Source organism: Arachis hypogaea, chromosome 18, assembly GCF_003086295.3.
Source record: "Arachis hypogaea cultivar Tifrunner chromosome 18, arahy.Tifrunner.gnm2.J5K5, whole genome shotgun sequence".
In the NCBI taxonomy this organism is placed as follows: Eukaryota; Viridiplantae; Streptophyta; class Magnoliopsida; order Fabales; family Fabaceae; genus Arachis; species Arachis hypogaea.
In genome coordinates, this window is record NC_092053.1 from 82,778,361 (window position 1) to 82,790,760 (window position 12,400).

General features: G+C 39.9%; 1 non-coding gene across 1 annotated transcript; it reads left to right on the forward strand.

Annotated features, from left to right (window-relative positions):
• Positions 1-11,509: 11,509 nt before the first annotated feature.
• LOC112774284 (small nucleolar RNA R71) lies at positions 11,510-11,616 on the forward strand. The gene has a single exon (XR_003188779.1). It is a non-coding gene; the product is annotated as a small nucleolar RNA R71 (small nucleolar RNA).
• Positions 11,617-12,400: the final 784 nt, after the last annotated feature.

Sequence of the window (12,400 nt, forward strand, 5' to 3'; positions counted from 1 at the left end):
AACTTAGAATGCAACCATATGTCAATTTATTTGAACTAAAACTAAACAAAAGAAACTGTTATATGTTAAATACAATCACCAAATGATGAGTCTGTTATGAATAAGGATGTCTTGGTGATGTATTAACAAAAACAGTTACTGAAGGAAAGCATTAAAAACAAGTAAATAAATGAAACAAAGAGAAAACAAAAATTATCCAACTAAAAAGAAAAAATAACACTGTAAAAGGCAATATGATTATGCAGACAGGTGATGTTGCTGGATTCATTGCATAGCAAATTAAGTGGCACACCAAACTTAGAATCTTAGCATGACACTTCATGTAGAATTGATGCAATCATCCAAACGGGATTGAAAACAATTTGTTGCAAGGCAACACCAAACTTAGAATGTGATCATATGCCATTTTATTGAAATTTAACAAAGCAAGGAGAAGAAATGTACCTACTGTCTACCTGTTCTTTACTTTCTTCCTTTTCTTCCAATTTGTTAAGAGAAATGACTTTAAAGGAGGAGAAGTTTCAACTAGTGCCCCCTGTCTTGGTCTCTCCTCAGCAAGCTTCCTTGTGAAATTGGCTTGATTGATCTTGCTTGCTGGATCAGGGGGAGGATTGTTTGCAGTTGACCTTCTCATGAATGTTGTCCTTGGTGTCTTGGTCACAATCCTCTTCTTGGTGCTTTCGTCAATTGCCTTCACTTCTTTGATTCCAAGTTTTGGTGGCTGTATGATTGTTGGAGTTTTGTATTCATCCAGAGCCTTTTGTATTGGTGGTTCCATGAACTCCTCCTTTATGTACTTCTCTGCCTCACTTGAGTTTGGAATGACTTCTTCACTTTCTTGCTCCTCCACTTCCTCTTTATCCTTCACATCCATCAATTGGTCTTCATTTTCCTTGCTTAGTAGTTCTAAGCGTTTATCTGTGTCCTCCAATTGCTTATCTGTCTCCTGAGAAAGGATTTCTAGTTCCCTCCGGGATTGTTGATATTCCTCCGCCATTCTGTTGAACCTAGACTCAAATTCTGAAAACCATGAGTGGTTCATGGAAGTTTGTGTGGGTGGTGAGTTTTGAAAGGGGCTTTCGGTTGAAGTATGGTCAAGTGATGATATCTCTGGATGAGTATCATATGGAGCACCAGAATTCCCTTCCCAGCCACCATTAGAATCATGACTTGCATTATTTTGTGGTGGAGAGAAATATCCCATATGGTTTTCTTTCTCATCTTGTGGTTCTGAAGCATAGCTCCATGAATTGGAGTGCCCAGAATTTGAAGTTTCTTGGTGATATCCCCAGCCATCATTAGAGATTTGTGATGGTGGGTGATATCCCATAGAATTTGTTTGATCATATGATGAGTTGAACTCCATTTGAGTTTTGTAAAACACACAACCAAGGAAAATTGAAATTACTCATATCAGAGATGAGAATTTCTTAGTGAGGCAAAAACTCAAACACCTTGGTTTCACTTTGAAACAGAAAACAAAAATAAAGGAAATGCTTGATCTAGACTTCTCACCCACATAATCATTGTTGATCTAAATCAATCCCCGGCAACGGCGCCAAAAACTTGATGAGTATTTTGGTGAAAAATAAATTTCTCCCAAAACACACAAATCTAACCGGCAAGTGCACCGGGTCGCATCAAGTAATAAAAACTCACGGGAGTGAGGTCGATCCCACAGGGATTGATGGATCAAGCAATTTTAGTGGGTGATTAGTTTAGTCAAGCTGACATTTAGTGAATTGTGTGAAATGTAGCCAACAGAAAGTAAATTGCAATGAATCTTAAAGATGCAGAAAGTAAAATTGCAAGTAAGTTAAAGAACAAGAAAGTAAAATAGCTGAAACTTAAATTGCAAGAAAAGTAAATTGCATGAAAAGTAAAGGGGCTGGGGTGTTGGAAATTAAAAAGAGCAATAGATCACGCAACTGGAAATTTAAATTGCAGGAAGAATAAAGGAAATTGGATGCTGGGAATCAAAACAGAATTGAAATTTTGAAGTGCAGTGAATTAAAAGCAGCAAGAAAAACAAAGAGAAATCTCAGAGGGAGAATGAAACAAAACACCTTCAATTCTCCACCCAAGATTCAAAACAAAGAAAATTAAAGAGAGAGCTCTCAAATTCTAGTGCTCCCTCGTGGAGCCAGCCTCCTTACAAATATGAAAATGATGCCTTATATAGGCTTTACAAAATTGAAATGAAAATGAAATTAAAAACAAATTACAATTAAATGAAATTCCAATTTTATCTATTTCTTGTGCCTTTGAGTGATGATCATTTGGGCCCTTGCTCTTGATGGAATTGGGTTGATAAAGGCCTTGGTTGATTGCTCTTGGAGTTTGAAGAGGAACCGAATTGAACCGGGTTGAGTTTGCAAAAGTTGGACCAAAAGTTGGAGCTAAAGTTAGGGGTCTAACTTTGGCTCCAACTTTTCATAGCAGCCCACAAAACTTGCTGGTATGAACGTTGGTGCCAACATTAGGGGTCTAACTTTGACCCTAACGTTGGCCTCCCTTATGCACATTTATGGCGCCAACTTTGTCCTCTTGTCATGTTGCCAATTTTATCCCCAATATAGACTATCATATATGGTTGGAAAGCTCTGAATGTCAGCTTTCTAACCCACTTGGAATCACTTCAATTGGACATCTACAACTCAAGTTATGACAATTTGAAGAGGGCATGGTCGCTGGCTTTGGTGTGCAGCGTTTGAGGTAACGTTTGCCTCAAACGTTGGCGAAAACGCCAGTTTTGGAGGCTCAAACGTATTGTCCACCCCATACTATTATACATTGTTGGAAAGCCCTGGATGTCTACTTTCCAATGCCGTTGGGAGCACATCAATTGGAGCTCTACAGCTCGAGTTATACTCCATCGAAGGTGCAGAGGTCAAGTGGCCTCACTGCATGTTGCCACCATGTTCATTTATGCACATTGCGGGGCAGTTTTCTCCCTCAATTTTAGTGTCCACCATGCAGTGCCATATATGCTTGGAAAGCTCTTGATTCCTACTTTCCAATGCTTCTTGAATCACCTCATTTGGAGCTCTGTAGCTCAAGTTATTCTTGTTGGAAGTATACCCTTTCAAGCTGTTGTGGTGTGTAGCGCCAACGTTAGCCTCAAAGTTAGGGGGCTAACGTTGGCGCAAACTTTTGCTCCTCTCCCTTGTAATTCATGTGCCAACGTTAGCCTCCAAGTTAGGGGGCTAACGTTGGCGCAAACTTTTGGTGCCCAGGGGAGAAATTCATGTGCCAACGTTAGCCTCAAAGTTAGGGGGCTAACGTTGGCGCAAACTTTTGGTGCCCAGGGGAGGAAATCATGTGCCAACGTTAGCCTCCAAGTTAGGGGTCTAACTTTGAGGCTAACTTTTCACCCAAAAGTTTTTGCTTCCTGGTTCAACTTATTCCATTGTCATCTCTTTACTCCTAGCCATTCCTTCTTGCTTCACCCTTTCTCCAAGCCTTCTTCACCTATCATTTATCAACCAAACACATCAAAGCTATGCTCAAAATCATGAGATATTCATTCTTTCATAATATGTGACAATTTTAGCATAAAACCTCATGAAATAGCATGAATTCATACATGGTTGATTAAATCAAAGGAAGCATGAAAATCTACCCACTTGGCTTGCTTATGGCTCAAGAAAGTGCATAAAACCTATTGAAAACAAAGGAAAAAGGTATAGAAAAACATGACATGGTGACATGTCATCAGCTAGTTAAGTATGGGAAATTGTGGGAACAAAAGTTGTTAAGGGAATGTGTCATAAAAATTTGAGGGGAATTTGGATACCTACTCATGTGAAAAAAAAAAATCTATGTACATTGATAAGCTTTATTTAAAAAAAATGAAATGAAAAAATCAATAAATAAGGGGACAAAATTACCCCAATGTTAAATTCAGAATTCAAAAAATCAGTGCACATATGATAGAATCAAAATATATGTTGATACATGAGTATGGACTGAAAAAGGGAATTCTGGGTAGCTAGGTATGAACTTTAAAGATGACATTAAGTGTATACAAGTTATGTTAGAGCTTGGGTTAATTAAAGATTCAATTTATTAGCTCACGTGACCAAATATACACCCCTACCTATACCTTAGCCCCCTTACAACCCTGAAAAGACCTCATGATATTTGCATTGGTATATTAACTATTGTTGATTGGTTAGGAGAAGAACAAAAGTTAGAAAGCATGATTAGAGAAGGATAGAGTGACCACCCTATACACTAGAGATTAGAGCGTACATACATTATCAATGAGGGTTCAATACTTGAATTTTCAAGTTCCCTGCTTTCATGAGCTATCTTCTTGCACTTTTATCTGTTTTATTGTGTAACGATAAAATTAGTGGAATTTGATTTGTAATTGTTTTGGAGAGCTTATTTACTTTCGATCAAGTGGACAAGAATCATATAGTTGCATTTATTTATATGTATATAGGTTTGCATTGCATTTCATGAGTTTCTACATGTTCATACTTATTTCCTTATCTCCTTCAATTAAGCATGAGAACATGCTAATGTTTAAGTGTGGGGAGGTTGATAAACCACTATTTTATGGTTTATATTGTATTTAATTGTGTGGTTTTATCATGATCCTTACCCACTTATTCATTAAATTAGCATGCATTTAGATTTCCTTCCTAAATTTATTACATGTTTGAAAACTGCTTCCTAGAGACTTTAATTATTTATTTCTAATTCTCCTTTATTCCATTCGATGCCGTGATCTGTGTGTTAAGTGTTTCAGACTTTATAGGGCATGAATGAGTTGGAGATTGGAAAGGAAGATAGCAAAAATGGAAGGAACACAAGAATTTTGAGGAGATAACCAGCGAGAAGTGACGCGGTCACATGGCTCACGCGACCCCGCGAAGGAGAGCAAATCGCAGCGACGCGGCCGCATGGTTCACGCGGCCGCGCGGATTGGAAAAGCTCAGGCGACGCGGCAGCGTGGACGACGCGAACGCGTGGCAAGGAAAAACTCGAATGACGCATCCGCATGGATGACGCGATCGCGTGACATGTGCGATCTGTATAATCTGCAGAATCTGTTGGGGGCGATTTTGGACCCTATTTTGGCCCAGTTTTCGGCCCAGAACAGCAGACTAGAGTCAGAGAACATGGAAAAACAAACAACACATTCATTCAGAGATAGTTTTAGATCTAGTTTTTTACTCTCTTAGGTTTTTCTCTCTAGGTTTTAGAATTTTTAATTGATCTTAGCATTGGAACATTGAGAAGAGTTATTCCCTCATCAAGACTTCGTCATTCTAGTTCGTTTTCTCAACTTGGTTTTATTCTTCCATGTTCCTTGTTTTGTTCAATTTTGTTATTTGAATACTTTTACGATTATTTAATGCAAGGATTATTTCTTTTTAATTTAATTTCAATTCCAATAATCATGTCTTCTTTTAATTCCCTTTCATATGCTATGGATTCTTTATTTACAATGCGTGAGTAGTTTCCTTACTTGATGGGGAGTTGATTAAAAGGAACTCTTGAGTTGGAAGGATTGAAGAAAAATTTGTAATTGGGTTAAATGTTGGATTGCTATCCCGTCACCAACGCCAATCCCTTTGAACTAAGTGGGTTGCAACTTGTGAACAGATTTGGCATTTCAACTTGTTTGACTTTCCTTTACCTAGTAAAGAATAACCAAACAGAACAACCATTAATTATAAATTAATCTTACAATCATTCAACCAATAATAGAAATTCCAACCAATCAACTCCCAGTCAAGGCTTTTATTCGTATTAACTAAATTTCGTCAATTTAAATTCCAATTTACCCAACTCAACTTTTTTGAACATCTGATTAATAAGATAGCACACTTTTCTGCAACTCGTTGGGAGACGACCTGGGACTTAAAACTCCCAGTAATTTTTAATTTAATTCTCTGTGACATATTTCTAAATTGATAGGCAGATTTTTGGTGAATTAAGAACTATACTTGCAACGTAACCATTTTAACAATTTTTAATTCACCAGCTTCTGCGTCTCATCAGTGATTTCATGCATAGCAACTTAGGTTCATTCCTGGCTTTCAGACCTTTATCATGTCCTAGAATACTCACTGTGATTGCATCCCATGAGACTTTTATTCATTGATCCTTTTGTTGTCATTTCAGGGCTTATTTTTGTTCTTAGGCTAAGTGCTCTGTAAGGGGGCAACTCTTTAAAATAAGCTTTCAGCCAACACTCCCGAACCAGTTGGTTTAAGGTGCTAAGTGTTGAAGCACCCCTAAGGACATACTTGCTCAAGTCTCTCCCCCATACATACACACCACCGGCACATAGTTTATTTATTTTCTTTTCTTGAGACCTTGGTGTCCAGCACCTCTTTGGGTTACTAAATACTCTGTATTGGGGGTTACTCTTGATAGTGGACTTTCAGCTGATAATCCCGAGTTAGTTAACCCAAGTTACCAAGTGATAAGGCACCCCTAAGAGCTTATTTATCCAAGTAGATCCCTTACACAGGAGCACCACAGACACATGCCTCAAGATTAAAACCATAGGTGCCAAGCCTTATTGCTTACTCTTTTTCTTTTATTTTTTAACCTTTATTGTTCTTTCCCTTTTTCTTATTAGGATCTTCGTATTTAGCTAGTCTCATGAGGTGTGTCTCAAGCATAGTATTCATGACAGATAGTTGTCCTCCCACCTTATGGTTGAACCAACTTAGCTAACTTATGACTATACCATAAACTCATGAACTTATTCCATAGTATGAACTCTACTCTGATCTCTTAAAAACACTCATTCTCTTTTTATTTGATTCAAAGGGACATGCATACAAGTAAGTAAGGAGATGATGTAGTAATATAAAGACTAGCAAACCTAGACCTATTCAGAAAGAAAACTTTAAAGACAGAATTTAAAAAGTTCAACTAACATGGAAGCATGTTCTATTTCATACAAGATCTTCCTTATTTAAAGCATAGAAAAAGATGGACTAAAGAAGGAACTCCACCACCTTTTACTCTTGTGGATGTCCATGCTCTCCTTCTTGGTTGTCCTCTTGGTGTTTTTCTTGATTGCTTGTGCTCCCACTTCCCTTGCCTTTTCCAAGCAGCTTCTTCTAGAAACCACCATCTTCCATCTTCTTCTTGAGTGTTTCCTTCTGCTATTTCACCTTCCTCTCTTCTTGTTCTACAAAATCTTTTTGGACCTCATCATATGTAGGGATGGCATAGTGTAGATGATACATATTAATAGACATGTAGTTCAACTTGGCTTGAGTGTTTACATTTAACTCCTCCCTATGTAGTTGCCGTCCTTCATTAAGTACAGTGAACTCATTGAATGCTTTCATCTGAGCTATTTATCGCTGATTGAGTTCCTGCAAATGCTTATCTTGACGTTCTTGCCTCTCAGTAACTTGGTGGATGGCTTGAGTGAGCTGGGAGTATTGTTCCTGTTGCTGCTCCATTTGTTGTTTCTGCCACTCTTCTTGTTGGCTCATCCAGTTGGACTGAAGGTTTAGTATTTGCTCTTGTCCTTCCATATGTCTCATCCCCAAATCTTCAATGGCTTTTAGAAGGTGATTCATATTCAAGTCGGTTGGGTAAGGATGCTCTTCTTGTTGATATTCTTCCTGATGAGACTCCTCTTGGTGAGCTCCTTCTTTTGCCTTTAGTTTCCCTATTTGTGGCCTTCTTTGTTGCTGAGCAGGTGTAGTATATTCCAGACGCTGGATCATCATTAGTCTCCCAGGGTACACCCAGTCTGGATTACCATCCTCAAAGATTACCTTGGCCTTTGTGCACAATCGGAAAATGGTGCTGGGGTACCAAAGTCTGGCACCTAATTCAAGCTTCTCAGCCGAATCTTGAATTTCCTCAGCTATAAGTTCATGCACATTGATTTCTCCACCTTTTATTAGGTAATGTACCATAGTTGCTCGATTAATATTTACCTCTGAATTATTTGCAGCTGGAAGGATGGATCTCCTCACGAGTTCAAACCATCCCTTGCCTTCCGGGCTAAGGTCTCCCCTCTTGATGAACCGGGGTCTCCCATCTCTATACCTCTCCCAGTCAGCTGCTATAACACAGATGTCATTCACGATCTCAGTGAGCTCATCATTGTCTGGGCTCCTACTTATCCTTGCATGATAACTGGGCTCATCAAAGTGTGGTGATTTCAGGTGAAGAACTCTTGTTATAGCAATTGGGCTGAAGTCCACCTCCTTTCCTCTTACATAGCTTTTGAAGGTTGGGGCCCTGGCTTTGTCTTCTCTGACCACATTTGTGTAGAACTCTTTGATGAGGTTCACATTGATTTTCCCTTCTTGATTAGTGAGCCTTTGCCACCCTCTTTGTTCAATCTTCTCCCGAATCTGTGGGCACTCGTCTTCATTGAATTGGAAGGTTAACTCGGGCAGTATCTTTTTGAGCTTTATCTGCTCAAATTCTTGTTCATGAAAGGCAGTTTTGAATCTCTTCTCATCAAAAGGAATGCTCTTCATTGGTTCCTTCCTCTTTTACCTCTTGGAGCTTGATGCTGCCATGAATGAAGTTAATGCAAAAAAGGTGTAGTGAAGGAAAGAAATGTAGGATTTAGAGAGTGGGAAGTTGAAGAACTAGTTGCTGGAAAGTAAAGTGCAAGGGATAGGAATTTCGAATGTGGAGATGGTGCTGATTGGATCCACTTATATAGAGAAGTTATGAGTGGATGAAGGGTGTGGATTAATGGAGTGGTTGCTTGATGGACGGTTGGGGTTGTGCATGGATAAAGGACAAGGATCACCACTTGATGATGGAGATTGCTCGGTCTTCAAGGGTCTCATTCTTTTCAATATTGCATGTCAACATTTTCCAATGCATTCCCTTTTTAGAACAAGTGTGTAGTCCCTCCTTTGGTGGTGTCCGAGCCCTCTTCATTTAGTTGTCCAGTCAATCCCCTTAAATGCTCCTCTCCCTTTCCCTATAAAGATAGAATAAGAAAGGTAAGAAATATAATAAAAAAATCAATTTAAATTTTATGGCTAGAATAATAAAGAGAAGAAAAGATTTTGTTTATTCATGAACTCCAACTAACTAACTAACTGTGTATCCTTATATGCACATTGGTGGCACCATGGGGTGACACCAAACTTAGTTTGGAGCACTGTGATGAAAATTTCTGTTCAAAGCTCCAAGACTAGCATGCTCTCAGTTGCATTCATGCTTTCTTGGCATGCTTTGAACACCAAACTTGTTCTTCACTATATACTGCAATATAAGGATTTCACCAAGTGTTTGTCAAGTTTAGGTTGGAATTCATGAATATTGACTTATTCACTAGTAAAAGCTCATAAAACATGGGTTGCCTCCCATGTAGCGCTTCTTTAGCGTCACTAGCTTGACGTTTCTCCTTCATCAGGGAGGTTGATAATGCTTCAAGTCCTCCCCTCTTGCCTTGGACTTATATCCATTGGTTGTATCAATGATCTCTACATGTTCCAAGGAGAGAACTCTGTTGATAGTGAAGACCTTAGGTAACTGAGATGGTACAGTGGGGAGATCAGGGGGGATATCTGGGAAGTAAGCTGAGATCACTTTATCCCCTGGAGAGAAGTCCTCTGTAGGGATCTTCTTGTTCATCCACCCTCTTGGTACCTTCTTCTTTGTCCCTTTTGATGTTGCCTTGCTCTTGGTGACTTCTTCTTCTAAGGGAATTTTGTTGTTGTCTTCACATGTCTCTGGTGGTTTAGGTTCATCCAGCTTTTCCTTGAGTTGTGACAACTGCTTATTTCCTTGTTCATCAACCAAGGGCTTTCCCAGATGGGTTGGTTGTGTTTCAATGCTTGCTTCCTCTGTCAGCATCTCATTATGATCTTTGCTTGATTCTTTGTTTTCTTGGTCTGCTTCTTGTGAGAGTTTGAAGACATTAAAGCTGAGTCGTTCATCATGGATCCTCAATATTAGCTCCCCTCGCTCCACATCTATGAGTGCTCTGGCTGTAGCTAGGAATGGTCTTTCCAATATGATTGGGTGAGTGTGACTCTCTTCCATGTCCAAGATGACAAAGTCTGTTGGGAGGAAGTATTTTCCAACCTTTAACAACACGTTTTCCACCACCCCTGTTGCTTCTTTTTGAGTTTTGTCAGCCAGCCTGATGACTACATCTGTGGGCAATATCTCATTGATCTATAGCCTCTTCACTAGGGATAAGGGTATTAAGTTGATGCTTGCTCCCAAATCGCAGAGTGCTCTATCAAACATTGTTTCCCCTATGGCATAGGGGACATGAAAACTCCCTGGATCTTTTCTTTTCGTAGGCAACTGTAGTTGAATGAGTGCACTGCACTCCTTGTTCATCACTATAGTTTGGCCTCCTTTGAGTGAGCTTTTCCTGGGAAGCAACTCCTTCATATACTTGATGTATGCAGGCATTTGTTGAATAGTCTTGATGAATGGTATGTTGACATGTAGAGATGCAAACAAATCTAGAAACCTTGAGTATATTCTCTTCTCCACAGCACCATTGAGCAGTTGGGGAAAAGGTGCATAGAGTCTCAACAGCTCCTGTTGTGAGATTTCTGGTTCTTGATGATCTTTTTTCTTCTTCTCTACTAAGGTATCTTCAGGTTGTTCTGACAGCTTGCTTGGCTTGTCCTCAGTCTCCTTATCACTTATAGTGACCATCTTGCAATCTTCCTATCTTACCTTCTTTGTTTCACCTCTCAGATTCTTCTCTGTGTCACTTGGGAATCCATCTGTGGGTTTGGAAATTTGCTCCGAGAGATACCCCACTTGAGATTCCAACCTCTTGATTGTGTCTCCCTGGTTCTTGAAACTGGCTCGCACTTCCTCCTTGAACACCTTGTTGTCTTGAATCTCCTTGCCTATGCCTTCAAGTAGATTCTCAATCCTTGAGAGTCTGTCATCAAATGATTGTAGATTGTAATTAGAGGTGGAAGGATGAGGTAAGTTATTTTGGTTTTGATGTGGATGTGGAGAGGTGTTGTTATTGGGGTGTTGATATGGTCTAGATGTGAAGTGTTGGTGGCTTGCATTGTTGGGATTTGGGCGTCTTTGATCAAGGCTTTGGTCTTGTTGATTTCCCCACCCAAAGTTTGGGTGATTCCTCCATCCATCATTGTAGGTCTTGGAGTATGGATCATGGTTTTGCCTAGGTGAATTCCCAATGTAGTTGGCTTGCTCCTGACTTCCCTCTGCTTCTTCATTCACTCCTTCTTGGGTTGTTGATGAAGTGGTGATTGCTGCTACTTAGTTCCTCTCCATCTTCTTGGTGAGGTCAGCCAGCTATTGGGCAATGAGCTTGTTTTGGGCCAGCAGAGCATCTACATTGTTTAGCTCCATTACTCCTCTTGTGTTCCCTCTTTCAGAAGCATAGAAGTAGTCATTCTCTGCTACAGTTTCAATGACATCTATGGCCTCCTCAATGGTCTTCTTCTTGTTCAAAGATCCTTCGGATGAATGGTCTACGGCCTTCTTTGACTCATAAGAGAGCCCTTCATAGAAAATGTGCAGCTGCACCCATTCATTGAACATATCTGGTGGGCACCTCCTTGTTAGGTCTTTAAACCTCTCCCATGCTTCATATAGAGTCTCACCATCTTGTTGCCTGAAAGTTTGGACCTCAGCTCTCAGCCTATTGATTCGTTGAGGGGGGTAAAATCTTGCTAAGAATTTGTTCACCACATCTTCCCAAGTTGTCAAGCTCTCCTTTGGGAAAGACTCTAGCCACTTGGCTGCCTTATCCTTGAGTGAGAATGGAAATAAGAGCAGTCTATAGACGTCAGAATGAACACCATTAGACTTCACTGTGTCACATATTCTCAGGAAGGTGGTTAGATGTTGATTGGGGTCCTCTTGGACACTCCCTCCGAATGAACAGTTGTTCTGAACAAGGGTGATGAGCTGTGGCTTCAGTTCAAAATTGTTGGCATGGATGGTTGGCTTTTGAATGCTACTTCCACAGTTTCCTGGGTTTGGATTGATGTAAGAGCCTAAAACTCTTCTATCCTCCCCAGCATGATTTGCTCGTCCTCTTCTGCCATGGTTATGAGCTTCTTCTTCATGATGGTTTTCCTTGTTTTCTTCCATGTTTGGTTCAAAGTATTCCTCAAAGTGTTCCTCCTCTTCTTCAGCACCAACGTTAGTGACAAAGTTGAATGTCACTAACATTGGCTCATCATCCCTCTCCTCACGTTAGCTTCCACGTTAACTAAGTTAACTAAGTTAACGTGGGAGTTAATGTGGCTCATTGTGGCTTGTGTTGGCTCCTTCCAATGTTAGTGACAATGTTTGGTGTCACTAACGTTGTCGACAACCTTTCTTCTTCACGTTAACTTCCACGATAACTAGGTTAACGTGGGAGTTAACGTGGCCTCTTAGGGATAGTGTGTGTTCATCCCAACGTTAGTGACAATGTTTG